This window comes from Bos taurus, chromosome 9 (assembly GCF_002263795.3).
Source record: "Bos taurus isolate L1 Dominette 01449 registration number 42190680 breed Hereford chromosome 9, ARS-UCD2.0, whole genome shotgun sequence".
Lineage (NCBI taxonomy): Eukaryota > Metazoa > Chordata > Mammalia > Artiodactyla > Bovidae > Bos > Bos taurus.
The window spans coordinates 58,601,953-58,615,034 of NC_037336.1; the positions used below are offsets into that span (position 1 = coordinate 58,601,953).

The following is a 13,082-nucleotide window of genomic DNA, read 5'->3' on the forward strand; positions in this document are numbered from 1 at the left end:
TGATTTTTATTGATTTTTAAAATCTTTTTAGAAAAACACCACATATAAAACATATGAGAAAGTAACTGTAAATGTAGATTTAACATTTTTATTAAGACTAATTTGAAATCAGCAATTATACAGAAAACTTAACCATCTCCAGCAAGTTGAGACATCATGAGTTAAGGCTATTTATTGCTCAAGATACAGTCATAGTCCCCTTCCTGTAGGTATTTAACCATATAAATGACACAATGAAGTCATACCGAATTGAAGTAAAGTTTTAGGATGTGGCCAATGGTTTCTATTTTACTTAACCACCCTGGAGCTTATCATGCCTTTGATCATTCCCTCCCTCTTGAAATTCTTTCCCTCTCTTGACACTTTGACATTCTCTGTCCTACTCTTCTCGTACTTTTCTGGCCATTTATATTCAATTCCTTTTTCATGCTTTTAAAAATGTATCCATGAAATGCTGAAATTCCCCTGAGTTATTTTCAATATACTTGATTGTACTTGGGATTTCATTTGCTTCCATGATTAAAACTACCAATGTTTTATGTTCAGGACTCATAAATATATTAATAGACTTAAAACATAGTTCTTTACTTTTTATTTATCCTTGCCTATCTCACAGATAGAAACTTGCTCATCAAATCCTTTTTCCTTCCCTTATGAATCATCAGGGTAGGCTAAATTCCTCGGTCTCCTGAAGAACCAGGTATGACCATGTTACAGACCTCTGACCAGCAAAATGTGTGTTGATGTGATACAGGCCTCTTTTAGGTCTGCCCCATGAAACAGTCTTGCCTGAATCCTCTCATTCTTTGCTTGTCCATGTGCTCCACAGAGAAGGTTCTAAGAATGTAGAGGAAGGCTTATGGAAGGAACCTTGGTGCGTAAATGCCTCATTAAACATAGACCCTCCCAAATACCCTTCACCGGACTATGATACTGATGAAATAGTAACTTTTATTTGTTAAGATAATGAAATGATTTTTTATTACAGTAGTCAGCCTACTTTAACCATACACATTCTAACCCAAAATGTCTGATGTTGAATTTATAGCCTGTCTCTTCTTACTTTTCTCTGATTCAGATTCCTAAACATAGCAGAGAAACATATTGTCCCTACCTGATGTTCATCTTCATGGTTCATTATTCTCTTCTATCTCTGCCTTCCATCATTCCACTATTTTGCCAGAGTTACTGAGAGCTCTGTGATCTCCCAGCCCTGCATCCTACTCACAAAGATGACTCTCAAGCCTGTAATACCTCCAAGGGTACGCCCCCTCCACCCCGATGAACTTGGTTTACTCCTACTCCACATCAACATTTGGCTTATATTTCATCACCTTAAGAAGCTGACCAGTTGACTGATATATCCTTTTTTAGTGATTGCTTTTCATTCTGTACTAATTTCTATCATCAGATCAGATCAGTCGCTCAGTCATGTCCGACTCTTTGCGACCCCATGAATTGCAGCATGCCAGGCCTCCCTGTCCATCACCAACTCCCAGAGTTCACTGAGACTCACGTCCATCAAGTCAGTGATGCCATCCAGCCATCTCATCCTCTGTTGTCGCCTTCTCCTCTTGCCCCCAATCCCTCCCAGCATCAGAGTCTTTTCCAATGAGTCAACTCTTCGCATGAGGTGGCCAAAGTACTGGAGTTTCAGCTTTAGCATCATTCCTTCCAAAGATATCCCAGGGCTGATCTCCTTCAGAATGGACTGGTTGGATCTCCTTGTCATCCAAGGGACTCTCAAGAGTCTTCTCCAACACCACAGTTCAAAAGCATCAATTCTTCAGTGCTCAGCCTTCTTCACAGTCCAACTCTCACATCCTTACATGACCACAGGAAAAACCATAGCCTTGACTAGACGAAACTTTGTTGGCAAAGTAATGTCTCTGCTTTTGAGTATGCTATCTAGGTTGGTCATAACTTTCCTTCCAAGGAGTAAGCGTCTTTTAATTTCATGTTTCTGTCTTTGCCTAGACTACTTTTTAAATCTAAAAATATTAATCAATCTTTTTATACATAGCAAAAAGGAAAGGGCCTGGCCTGTGGCATACATTCAGTAAGTATATGCTGAAAAAAATGCATAATATGATGAAAGTTGCAGTATAGATGTGTCAATTTGGTTTCATAAACATACACTGGCCATATACACAGTTATCCAGTTGTTAAGATGCTGTGTTTCCACTGCAGGGGGCTTGGGTTTGATTTCTGGTCCAGGAACTAAGATCCCACATACTGTGCAATGGGGCCAAAAAACAGAAGGAAAAAAAAAAAACTAGGTGTTTTGAATACTAAACTTGAATAACATGTGCCTTGACCTACAGTTTACACATAATAGCCTGATATAGAAAAATACTTCCATAAAACTAAATTTTAACTACAGTTCTGTTTAAAGTTTAGAAGTTGTACTTGAATAAATTACATACTTTAAACAGCACTTGCTCTGGTGCTTAATAAGAGCAATGTATTTTTCTAATGGTTAAATGTTCAATCAATTTGGCACCAGTCTTACTGAATCTTACTTCAATACATCTCTTAATTCCATCCCATGTTCACCATTCCCCATGATACTGTCTTTTTTCATAGTGTCCTTACTTGTTATTGGCATTGTTTTCTTATTTTCTAATATTTCTACCCTAGACTTTCTGCTATAATATCATCAAATTGACTGATAATCAGAATACCTGCACCTGAGATTTCTCTTTGATCACAAACTTAATGTGGCTTTAAACTTATCATTTTCCCTGCCTCATCCCCTTCCCTCTTCTCTTCCTCTCTTGGATTCCCAAATTTTGGTAAATATCATCAATTATTGCTATTTTCCCTGCCAGAAATGTGGACATCTTTGTCAAGTAAAGGATTCTCCAATGTGTTTCCTGCTCCGTAGTGTCTCTTCTGTCATTTGGTTTATTTCTTGCACAGACTAATGGGAAAGTTCTATCATAAGTGTCTGGAGAATTCACTTCCCTGCACCAATATACCATTTACATTCTCTTAGAGTGATCTTTGTAATATTCAAATCTGACTGTGCTCCTTAGGCATAAATTTCCCCCACAGGATACAGCTTCAATTCCTTAGTTCTGCATCCTCTAGATCTTTATCATCTCATCAAGCCATCTTCTCTCTACTGTGTATTCTGACTGTATTTGTGGATTACAGCTAACTGAATATGTAGTGCATTCTTGTGCTTGTACACTGTCTTCTGATTGTAATACCCTGCCCCTTCTTTCTTCTAACTTTAACTCGTCCTTCTAGAAGTTATAAATATGAGCCGTCCAAACTGGAATAGAATGTGACACAAAATAATATGTTCCCTTTCACTTCAAGCATTTTAGTATCTGCTGAAAGATCAAACTACTTCAAATATATTCTTGATTCATCAACTGGCAAAATTCATTAATCTCTTAATATACTATAACAGTCATAATAGGAGTAATTAATAATTTAATATTTACCCAGAAACTTTTTTCTGAACTAGAATTCACTTTTTAAACATTTAGCTGAAATTAACTGCAATTAGTAATACAGTGGTTGGTATGTGAGGGCAATATAAACTGATAACAAAAATGATGACTAAAACATGCAGGTGTCTATATGACCTTAAACTCCATTATCCTAGACAAGTAGAGGTAAAACAAATTTTTTTACAGCATATTCAGTAAACATCAATTGTGCTCAAAGCCCCAGAAATAGACTTGTTCTGAGTCAAAAATGAAGTAAGCTGAAAGAGAAAATACCTTAACAAGATAAACACTAATAGAACGAAGTAATCAGGCTCTTTCATTTATCCCAAGAGTATGTGTATATTTATGCATACATAATCAGTTCAACCCAACAAATGTGTACTGGCTGCTAGACAAAATTTATAGACAATCCAGAGAGAGAACTTTGCAAATCTGAGAGGTAGATGTCACTGGTCTCCTGTCTCAGTGTCTGGGGTGAGTTGAACAGAGGCCTATATACTCCCTAAATATGAATGTGTAGTCAGTCCACTTGCCTATGCAAAGAATGAAGTCTAACGCATATTGAATAGATCACATTACATTTTAATTAAAGCATGTTTATACTGCTTATATTTTCATTCTTAATATTTATGTATCAGAGTTTTCAATATTTATGTCAGTGCATTTATTTATTTTTCTTAACAATTTATAACAGTATAACTTAATGTATCCAATGACAATATTACCAAGAAAGGAGTGTATGAAATCAAACCACATTTTCACTTAGATTCCCATCCTGACCAATGCTTCATCACTAATGAAGCATTAGCGATGCTTCATCTTTTTCTTTTTTTGGCCCCGTCATGGAGCATGTGGGATCTCAGTTCCCTGACTAGGGATAAAACCCATGCCTCTGCAGTGGAAGTTCAGTGATGCTTAATCTTAATTTTTAATAGATTTTAGTTGGAAGTGGCTCCTCACATGTCACTTCTGGTCCCTGTCACTTTGCTTTTAGTCATGGCTTTTATTATTGTTTCACAATGAACTGTTTATACCCCTCATTATTTTTATTACAAGTAATCAGTGAATCACCATCAACAGTACAAACCATACCATAGAAATATAAAGGAAAATCTACATTTTCACAGTATTTTACAAATTTCAATAAAGACATCTTTAGATTATTGTTTTATCTGTGAAATCCAATCAAAGTAGTATTATTGTTCAAACACAACTTCAAGTTGCCCTCTCTGTTCAAATTGTTGTGCCCTAAGATCTTCATGACCCAGATAACCATGATGGTGTGATCACTCACCTACAGCCAGACATCCTGGAATGCAAAGTCAAGTGGGCCTTAGGAAGCATCACTATGAACAAAGCTAGTGGAGGTGATAGGATTCCAGACGAGCAGTTTCAAATCCTAAAAGATGATGCTATAAAAGTGCTGCGTGCAATATGCCAGAGAATTTCAAAAACTCAGCAGTGGCCACAGGACTGGAAAAGGTCAATTTTCATTCCAATCCCAAAGAAAGGTAATGCAAAAGAATGCTCAAACTACCACACAATTGCCCTCATCTCACACACTAATAAAATGATGCTCAAATTTCTCCAAGCCTGGCTTCAGCAGTACATGAACCATGGACTGGCAGATGTTCAAGATGGATTTAGAAAAGGCAGAGGAACCAGAGATCAAATTGCCAACATTTCTTGGATTATAGAAAAAGCAAGAGAATTCCAGAAAAACATATACTTCTGCTTTATTGATTACACTAAAGCCTTTGACTGTGTAGATCACAACAAACTGTGGAAAATTCTTCAAGAGATGGGACTAGTAGATCACCTTACCTGCCTCCTGAGAAATCTGTATGCAGATTAAGAAGGAACAGTTAGAACTGGACATGGAACAAAAGACTGGTTCCAAATTGGGAAAGGAGTACGTCAAGGCTGTATGTTGTTACCCTGCTTATTTAACTTACATGCAGAGTACATCATGAGAAACACTGGGCTGGATGAAGCACAATCTGGAATCAAGATTGCCGGGAGAAATATCAATAACCTCAGATATGCAGATGACACCACACTTATAGCAGAAAGTGAAGAGGAACTAAAGAGCCTATTGATGAAAGTGAAAGAGGAGACAGAAAAATCTGGCTTAAAACTCAAAATTCAGGAAATTAAGATCATGGCATCCGATCCCATCACTTCATGGCATATAAATGGGGAAATTGTGGAAATAGTGACAGACTTTATTTTATGGGCTCCAAAAATCACTGCAGATGGTGACTGCAGCCATGAAATTAAAAGATGCTTGCTCCTTGGAAGAAAAGTTATCACCAACCTAGACAGCTTATTAAAAAGTAGACCTTTGCCAACAAAGGTCCATCTAGTCAAGGCTATGGTTTTTCCAGTGGTCATATATAGGTGTGAGAGTTGGACTATAAAGAAAGCTGAGCACTGAAGAATTGACGCTTTTGAACTGTGGTGTTGGAGAAGACTCTTGAGAGTCCCTTGGACTGCAAGGAGATCCTACCAGTCCATCCTAAAGGAAATCAGTTCTGAATATTCCTTGGAAGAACTAATGTTGAAGCTGAAACTCCAATACTTTGGCCACCTGATGTGAAGAGCTGACTCATTTGAAAAGACCCTGATGCCTGGAAAAACTGAAGGCAGGAGGAGAATGGGATGACAGAGGATGAGATGGTTGGATGGCATCAGCGACTCAATGAACATGAGTTTGAGCAAGCTCCAGGAGTTGGTGATAGACAGGGATGCCTAGTGTATTAGAGTCCATGGGTTCACAAAGAGCTGGACACAACTGAGCGACTGAATGGAAGACTGTTTAATCAGAAATTTTAGCAATATCAGAGACATTCAAACTATCAGGATATCACAAATGTGCTTGGCATCCCATCTTTTGTTCATGCTATTTTCCTAAGTAATGTTGGCCATTTCCTTATGCATTTTCCTCTACTCTAAAGCTGTGTAGTTGCTTCCTACCTGGCAGCAGGCTGAAAGTTTTCTTATTCTCATTCAATCTCTCTTTTCTGCTGCTGAATCCCTTGGAAAAGACAGTGTCCAATTGTCATATAAACAAAGAATTTTCTCTCATCTCGCCTTTTCACCAGGGGGGCAACTCCTGGGAAAACTCTGTCAAGGAAGCCATGGTGTCCTAAGAACTGAACCTAAGTTTTGAGCCATCCAAAGGCTCCTAGCCAGCTAAGACATTATCTTCACTCAGGACTCTCTCCCCAGACTGCCCTTTCTGCCTGTCAGGGCTCACTGTCCCCTCATATCTACCATACCTGAGGCACCCTGTACCATATAAGCTGCTATGGGTATCCAAGCCTCTCTACTCAGGGTGCTCTGCCACCTTTCCTTCCTTATTTTTAATTTGTAGGAATATGTAGAAAGCTACAGAAAAACTATTCCTTTTCTGTCTTCAAGAGAGTGTGGTAAGCGGGCCTGTAATGGCCCACTTATCTTTGAGATTTTTCTCAAGGATTTTCCCAGCTGAGAAGACAGTTGGCTTAGAGAGGAGGAATTTTCAACAATTTTGCTTATTTCCCTTTTTTTTTTTTTTCCTTCTCACAGCAGAAGGAATGTCATTGGCTTCATTTTTTTCTTGTCAATGATTCAATAATATTTTTTGTATAATGACTGTATGTGTGGAAAAAATACAGTCTGGGAATTTCCATGTTCTGGGAATATACTGGTGAATAAAAGAGACCAAGGCTCTGCACTCATAAATCTTACAGTCTCAAAACTAATAGAAAAACAAATCAGGTTAATCGTCTCTCCTGACCACTGAATACTGACCTTGCCTTCTTGCGTGCTAAGTTACTTCAGTCCAGGCTCCTCTGTTCATAGGGATTCTCCAGGCAAGAATACTAGAGTGAGTTGCCCTGCTCTCCTCCAGGGGATCTTCCCAACAGCAGGAATCAAACCCACGTCTCATACATCTGCTGCATTGGCAGCCTAGTTCTTTACCACTAGCACCACCAGGGAAGCCCAAATAGTGACCTTATCCCTCCTAGATTTCCATTTCTGTCAAAGAGGCCAGGGGGACACAGATATTCCTTTATGTAATGATGGTGTCTTGGTCTGTAGGTACTTCTTATATAATGGAATTTGTCCAGACACCTCTAAAATAATTCTCAGCCACTTCTATTTTCTGTAATTATATGCAAATCTTACTGAAAATATCAGGGCACGATCTGACTTCCCTATTCCAATTCACTCCTGTAGGTGAGGAGTTTTATAAAATGCATGAAAATATATAGAGTGACACAAAAATACAAAGCTAAATATCTGCATTAAAGAAATGCAAATTAACTTAACCACCATATTATTTTCCTAGCAGGAGATTCTAGCTAATATGAAATTTTATGAGGCATCACAGCACCCATAAAGTATGGAGCATAAATAAATGAATTCCTGAACAATGTGGTATAAATTTAATGCTACCTTTAAATATGAAAAAGAAGTCTGTGATATATATCTCCATTAGGATCTTGAATTTGTCTAACTGGTTATCACTAATGCCCTATTGAAATGCAATTGAAAATTAATATATCTGGCAGTAAAAAATATGACTATTAAGGAAAGTTCATGCATGGTATTTTTATAGACTTGCCAAGTCTCTTGAATTCAGAATGTGGGACAGATGGTCACATGGTAAATTGTTCTCACTCACCAATGCTTTCTGCTGCTTCACTGATTTTTGATCTTCAGATGACTTGTCTCATTCAGAATGTGTGGCAAATGAAAGTTTCCAATTGTCTTCACCAAATGTGAAAAATCATAATATGTTCATGACAGAAAATCATATAAATTTTATAAATCTAAGTCAGATCAAAGACTTCCTAAATTTCTAGGTCTTTTATGGGGAAATTTTAAGTTTATATCTAAGGTGAAAATTATTTTTCTGAGAGTGTAAGATACTCAAATCCTAATTTTTCCTATGTTTTCATTTATTTAGTTATTCATTAAGTTCCTATTCAATAAAGATGTTCATTCAATTATTTTTTCACTTATGTCAGTTCAGTTCAGTTCAGTTGCTCCGTTGTGTCTGACTTTGCCACCCCATGGACTACACCACACCAGGCCTCCCTGTCCATCACCAACTCCAGAGTTTACTCAAATTCATGTCCATCAAGTCAGTGATGGCCATCCAACCATCTCATCCTCTGTTGTCCTTTTCTCCTGCCTTCAATCTTTCCTGGCATCAGGGTCTTTTCAAATGAGTCAGCTCTTTGCATCAGGTGACCAAAGTATTGAGTTTCAGCCTCAGCATCAGTCCTTCCACTGAACACTCGGGACCGAACTCCTTTTGGATGGACTGGTTGGATCTCCTTTCAGTCCAAGGGACTCTCAAGAGTCTTCTCCAACACCACAGTTCAAAAGCATCAATTATTCGGTGCTTTCTTTATGTACTTAGCCATAAATTTAGATGTATTTGCCTGTTCAGTCTATCATATCAAAAAAAAAGTGGTATCATAAACCGGGTGGCTTAAACATGAGATATCTATTTAGCATAGCCTGAAGAGTAGAAACCACAGATCAAGGTTCTGGCAGATTTGGTTTCTGGTGAGCTCTCTCTTTCTGGCTTTCAGGTGGCCTCCTTCTTGCTGAATGCACCTGCCCTTTCCTCTATGGTTTGTGGAAATAAAGAAAATCTGGTGTCTCTTCCTCTTCTTATGGGACCATCAGTTCTATCAAATTAATGTCCCATCCTCATGACCTCATTTAATCTTTATTTTGGAGAAGGAAATGGCAACCCACTCCAGTATTCTTGCCTGGAGATTCCCATAGACACAGGAGCCTGGTGGGCTACAGTCCATGGGGTCACAAGAGTTGGACATGACTTAACAACTAAACCACCACCAACAACCTTTATTTGCTTCTATAGCCCTTGTCTCCTAATACAGCCACATTGGAGATTAGGGCATTCTGGGGAATTTTAGAGTGACATAATTTGATCCATAGTACTGGTATACCCATTTTAATCATTATAAAATAAAATGAATGTTACTTTTGAGATTTCACAGTAGGACATACACTTTTCTATTCTTCTCATTGCAAGTGATTATTAAAAGGTATATATTACACCTGCTGAGTGGCACAATAATCATTGACCCTGAATGGGCATAATTTTGAATCACTGGGAAACAGGTTGTAAATAGGACATATACAAGGTTCAAAGCCAAACAGTTGATAGTGTGGTTATCAATTATCTTTTTATCTTTTTTATTTTTTGGTTATCTTTTTATCAAAATAAAAAGTATGTTTTCTTGTGGAAGAAATCAAACTACTCTTAATTATCCATATTAAAAAGAGATGCTATTTATATTGGATCCTTCATTCATGATACCAACAAATCAGGTATTTCATGACAGGCATATGTTTTATTATACAGATGGTGACATTGAAAACAATTGCTTATTAAGGTTACATTGGTTAAACACCAGCGATTCATTGCTCTTGGTTACAGCTCATAGGATGAAGGTTGTGATTTGATTTAAAGACAGTCAAATGAGGGTTAGTTGGATTAGTCAGAAGCCCACAAAGAGGCTGTTAATAAATCTTTACACCCACACAGATTATGGGGATAAACTGGACCAATTCTTTCTCTTAGAAATTTGAGCTGAAATTCTGATCAAGTGTACCAGTTGGTAGGGGCACCAAAATAGGAAGACACAGTGAGAAGTGGTGAGTGGGTGGGTGGGTGATGGGTGAGAGGAGGAATAGCAGAGCTCAGTCAGTGCAGAGACCTGAAACAGATTCTTAGGAATGTCATCTGCAGAGGTGTGCAATAAAGAAATAAACCTTTCCAAAGAGAGGAGTTAGCTTCTATCCCTTGCAAAGTTGTCTCTAAATCCCGGGATACCTGGCTTCAAAAAACTGATTCTGTTTACCGGCAGGCCTAAGACCATCATCCTACATAATCTAACACTATAAATTATGCTGATTTACTTTGTGTCACAAGGTGTCAGCTGGACTTTCAAAGCAGCTGGAGACTGAGATGAGCCACATGCTCAGTCAGCCTTGTCTCTAAGATGGGACCCCAACAAAAGCTCAGGACTCAAGTTTCAGGTGAGCTTCCTTGGTTGAGTCAATACACGCTAGTCCTCCATGTGTATTGCCCCACTTTGCTTCTGAAAGAATAAATACTGTTTATGACTTCAAGAGACAGGACCTTTGGAAGTGTCATGTCTAGAACTTTCCTAGTTCCAGACTTTCTTGGCATACCTGCCAGGCAACTTGAACAAAGCCTGCTAATAGGCAATATTAGTTCTTCTTATGAATCCAGGTTGCACAGCCTTTTCCAGGTGGTGTACAAGTACATGAATGCCTCCCTTTTGTGTTTCCCTATAGTGTCCCTATGTTTCCCTACAGATGTCCCTATAGTGAACTCTGCCACTTTAACATCACTAAGGGAGTATATGAGAGCACAGCAAACCCAGCATTATAGTCCAATAAGTAGTATCTATTTTAGATCTCTTTAATTTCCACTTGCAAGATGTCATGATTTGTCATGGTCTATGACTATTCCTAAGGAAATGTAAGATGAAAGCAAGAAAACTAATAGAAATAGTTGTAAAACAGTAATAAAAATTTGCTGTAGAAACTGGGTTCTTTGCATTTAGAGGAAGAATATTCAAAGGTAGCTGGTAAGCTTTGTAAGAGGTGAAATGACTTTTGGTTGGAATATCTTTGTGTTTGCCCTTCAGCTACTGTGATGCCTGCCAAAGCTTTAGGCAATTCTTTCACACAGATGTGTGCACATGTGCACGTGTGCTCAGCCGCTCAGCCGTGTTCCACTCTTTGGGAGCCCGTGGACTCCACCAGGCTCCTCTCCATGGAATTTACTGGCAAGAATACTGCAGTGTGTTGCCATTTCCTCCTCTAGGGGAATCTTTATGACCCAGGGATTGAACCCACATCTCCTTCAAATCCCACATTTGCAGGCGGGTTCTTTACCACTGAGCCACCTAGGAATCCCGTTTACATGGATTCTCTCATGGAAAAATGTCTGTCCTGTGACTCATTTCCTTGAGATCTGGTTCCTTTCTTTCCAAGGAAAAGTGTTGATAATATTTTAAATTTTTCCTTGTTGGGTTATACAGTATTGTTGGCTTAATAACCACTCAGTAATAAGTTTTATAATTTGGGGAAGATCTTTTGTACTATGTATCTACAGATTAAAGAAACATCTCTAAAAAGGCAACTCTTTAGATAGACCAAGGGTGGGAATCTTTGGCTACTGTGTTTTTAGAAAGGAATTTTTAGGAGACCTGTGTTCTGTTCTGCTACTAATGAACTATGAGACTTCAAAGGGTTTGATCATCATCTGTATCCTCAACTGTAAAATGAGAGAAGTAGCCACAGTCTTATACACAGGGACATTCTGCCAAGGACTAATAACATTTTCTCTATGGAGGGTGACCATAGATCGAGGCTTGCAGGGACAGCAACAATTTATGTGTATTGCCCCAGCGGGTTAATTAATTAGTTATTAAGTATATCCCCTTCACACTCAAAAGCAGCCCAATTGGCTTAGTATGGTATCTAAGCCAATTTTGTGCCAAATGCCTAATTTACAGGAAACTTTCTCATTATTGTTCTGATAATCTTGTAAAGATGAGCTTAGGTAAGACTTACCTGCTCAGGGATCTGCAGCTAAACCTCACCCCAGAATATAAGTCATACTCTCCACTGCCTAACATAGGAGTCAGTTACAGTTATACTGTAACGATTTCTAAAAATTGTTACAGTATAACTGAGCCATTTTACCCAAAAGGTCTTCATATAAAAGTTCTATGTCAAAAATAATTAGATTGGTTTTAGGAAGCCAATATATTTTTCTTTCATTCTTTACTCTCTCTACCCCCTATCCTTCAACCCTGCCAATACTATAAATCAAAAGGGAGCAAAAGTTATCTAACTCTAATTATCTCGGTTTACATTTTCCTCAATTCGTTGAAATCCTTCCTTTCTGAAAAATCCCCTCCATCCAGGAGACTCCAGTGAGCATATTCATGTTTCAAACAAATCTGCCTTTGTTAATCATCAAAAGGTATTTTCTTTAGTAAGTGAAGCTCGGCAGGCCCTGCAGCTGTGTTGTTTATTTTATAGCCAGCACAAAGACAGTTTATTTTTTTAAATGCTATAATTAGATTAGTGTTCTCTTTACTGAAGCATCTGTAGGAAAATGAGAGTGTGTTTCTTTGAATGAATGAGCAGTCGCATTTATTTTTATTAAATCTGAACTTGTCTTCCGAGATAGCAGAATTTAATTTTATGTTCTAATACTACATGTAATATTCCAACTTTTTTCCAGATAAAGCTCTGGTTGCCCCAAAAAGGAGGTTGGACTAAATTGAATCTTCTGATTCCAATTTTATGAACTGCAATAAAATCTCTCTAGGGTGCAGGATTACATCTGTGTTGAAGAATGACTACATTAAGGTATGTATTTGCATACATAAACAAATATATCTGATAGTTATCTATGACCTGTCACTAACACAGGGAGCATCATGGAATATAATAATATTATACTTTTGTTATGACTTTGCATGTCTTTACTAAAAAGTTTTAGAAGTGCTGGTTATGAATCAGATTAAGATCCAAAATAGA

General features: G+C 37.9%; 1 long non-coding RNA gene across 4 annotated transcripts in view; it reads left to right on the forward strand.

The window, feature by feature from the left end:
• Positions 1-13,082, forward strand: part of LOC101902249 (uncharacterized) — a 328,523-nt gene that overhangs the window by 102,113 nt on the left and 213,328 nt on the right. For 3 of the 4 annotated variants that reach the window (XR_009495817.1, XR_009495819.1, XR_001501008.3), the window contains exon 4: positions 12,784-12,911. This is a non-coding gene — a long non-coding RNA (uncharacterized lncRNA). Of the gene's footprint in view, positions 1-10,428; positions 10,536-12,783; positions 12,912-13,082 lie in introns of all 4 variants that reach the window. The other variant, XR_009495818.1, reaches the window with a different exon arrangement.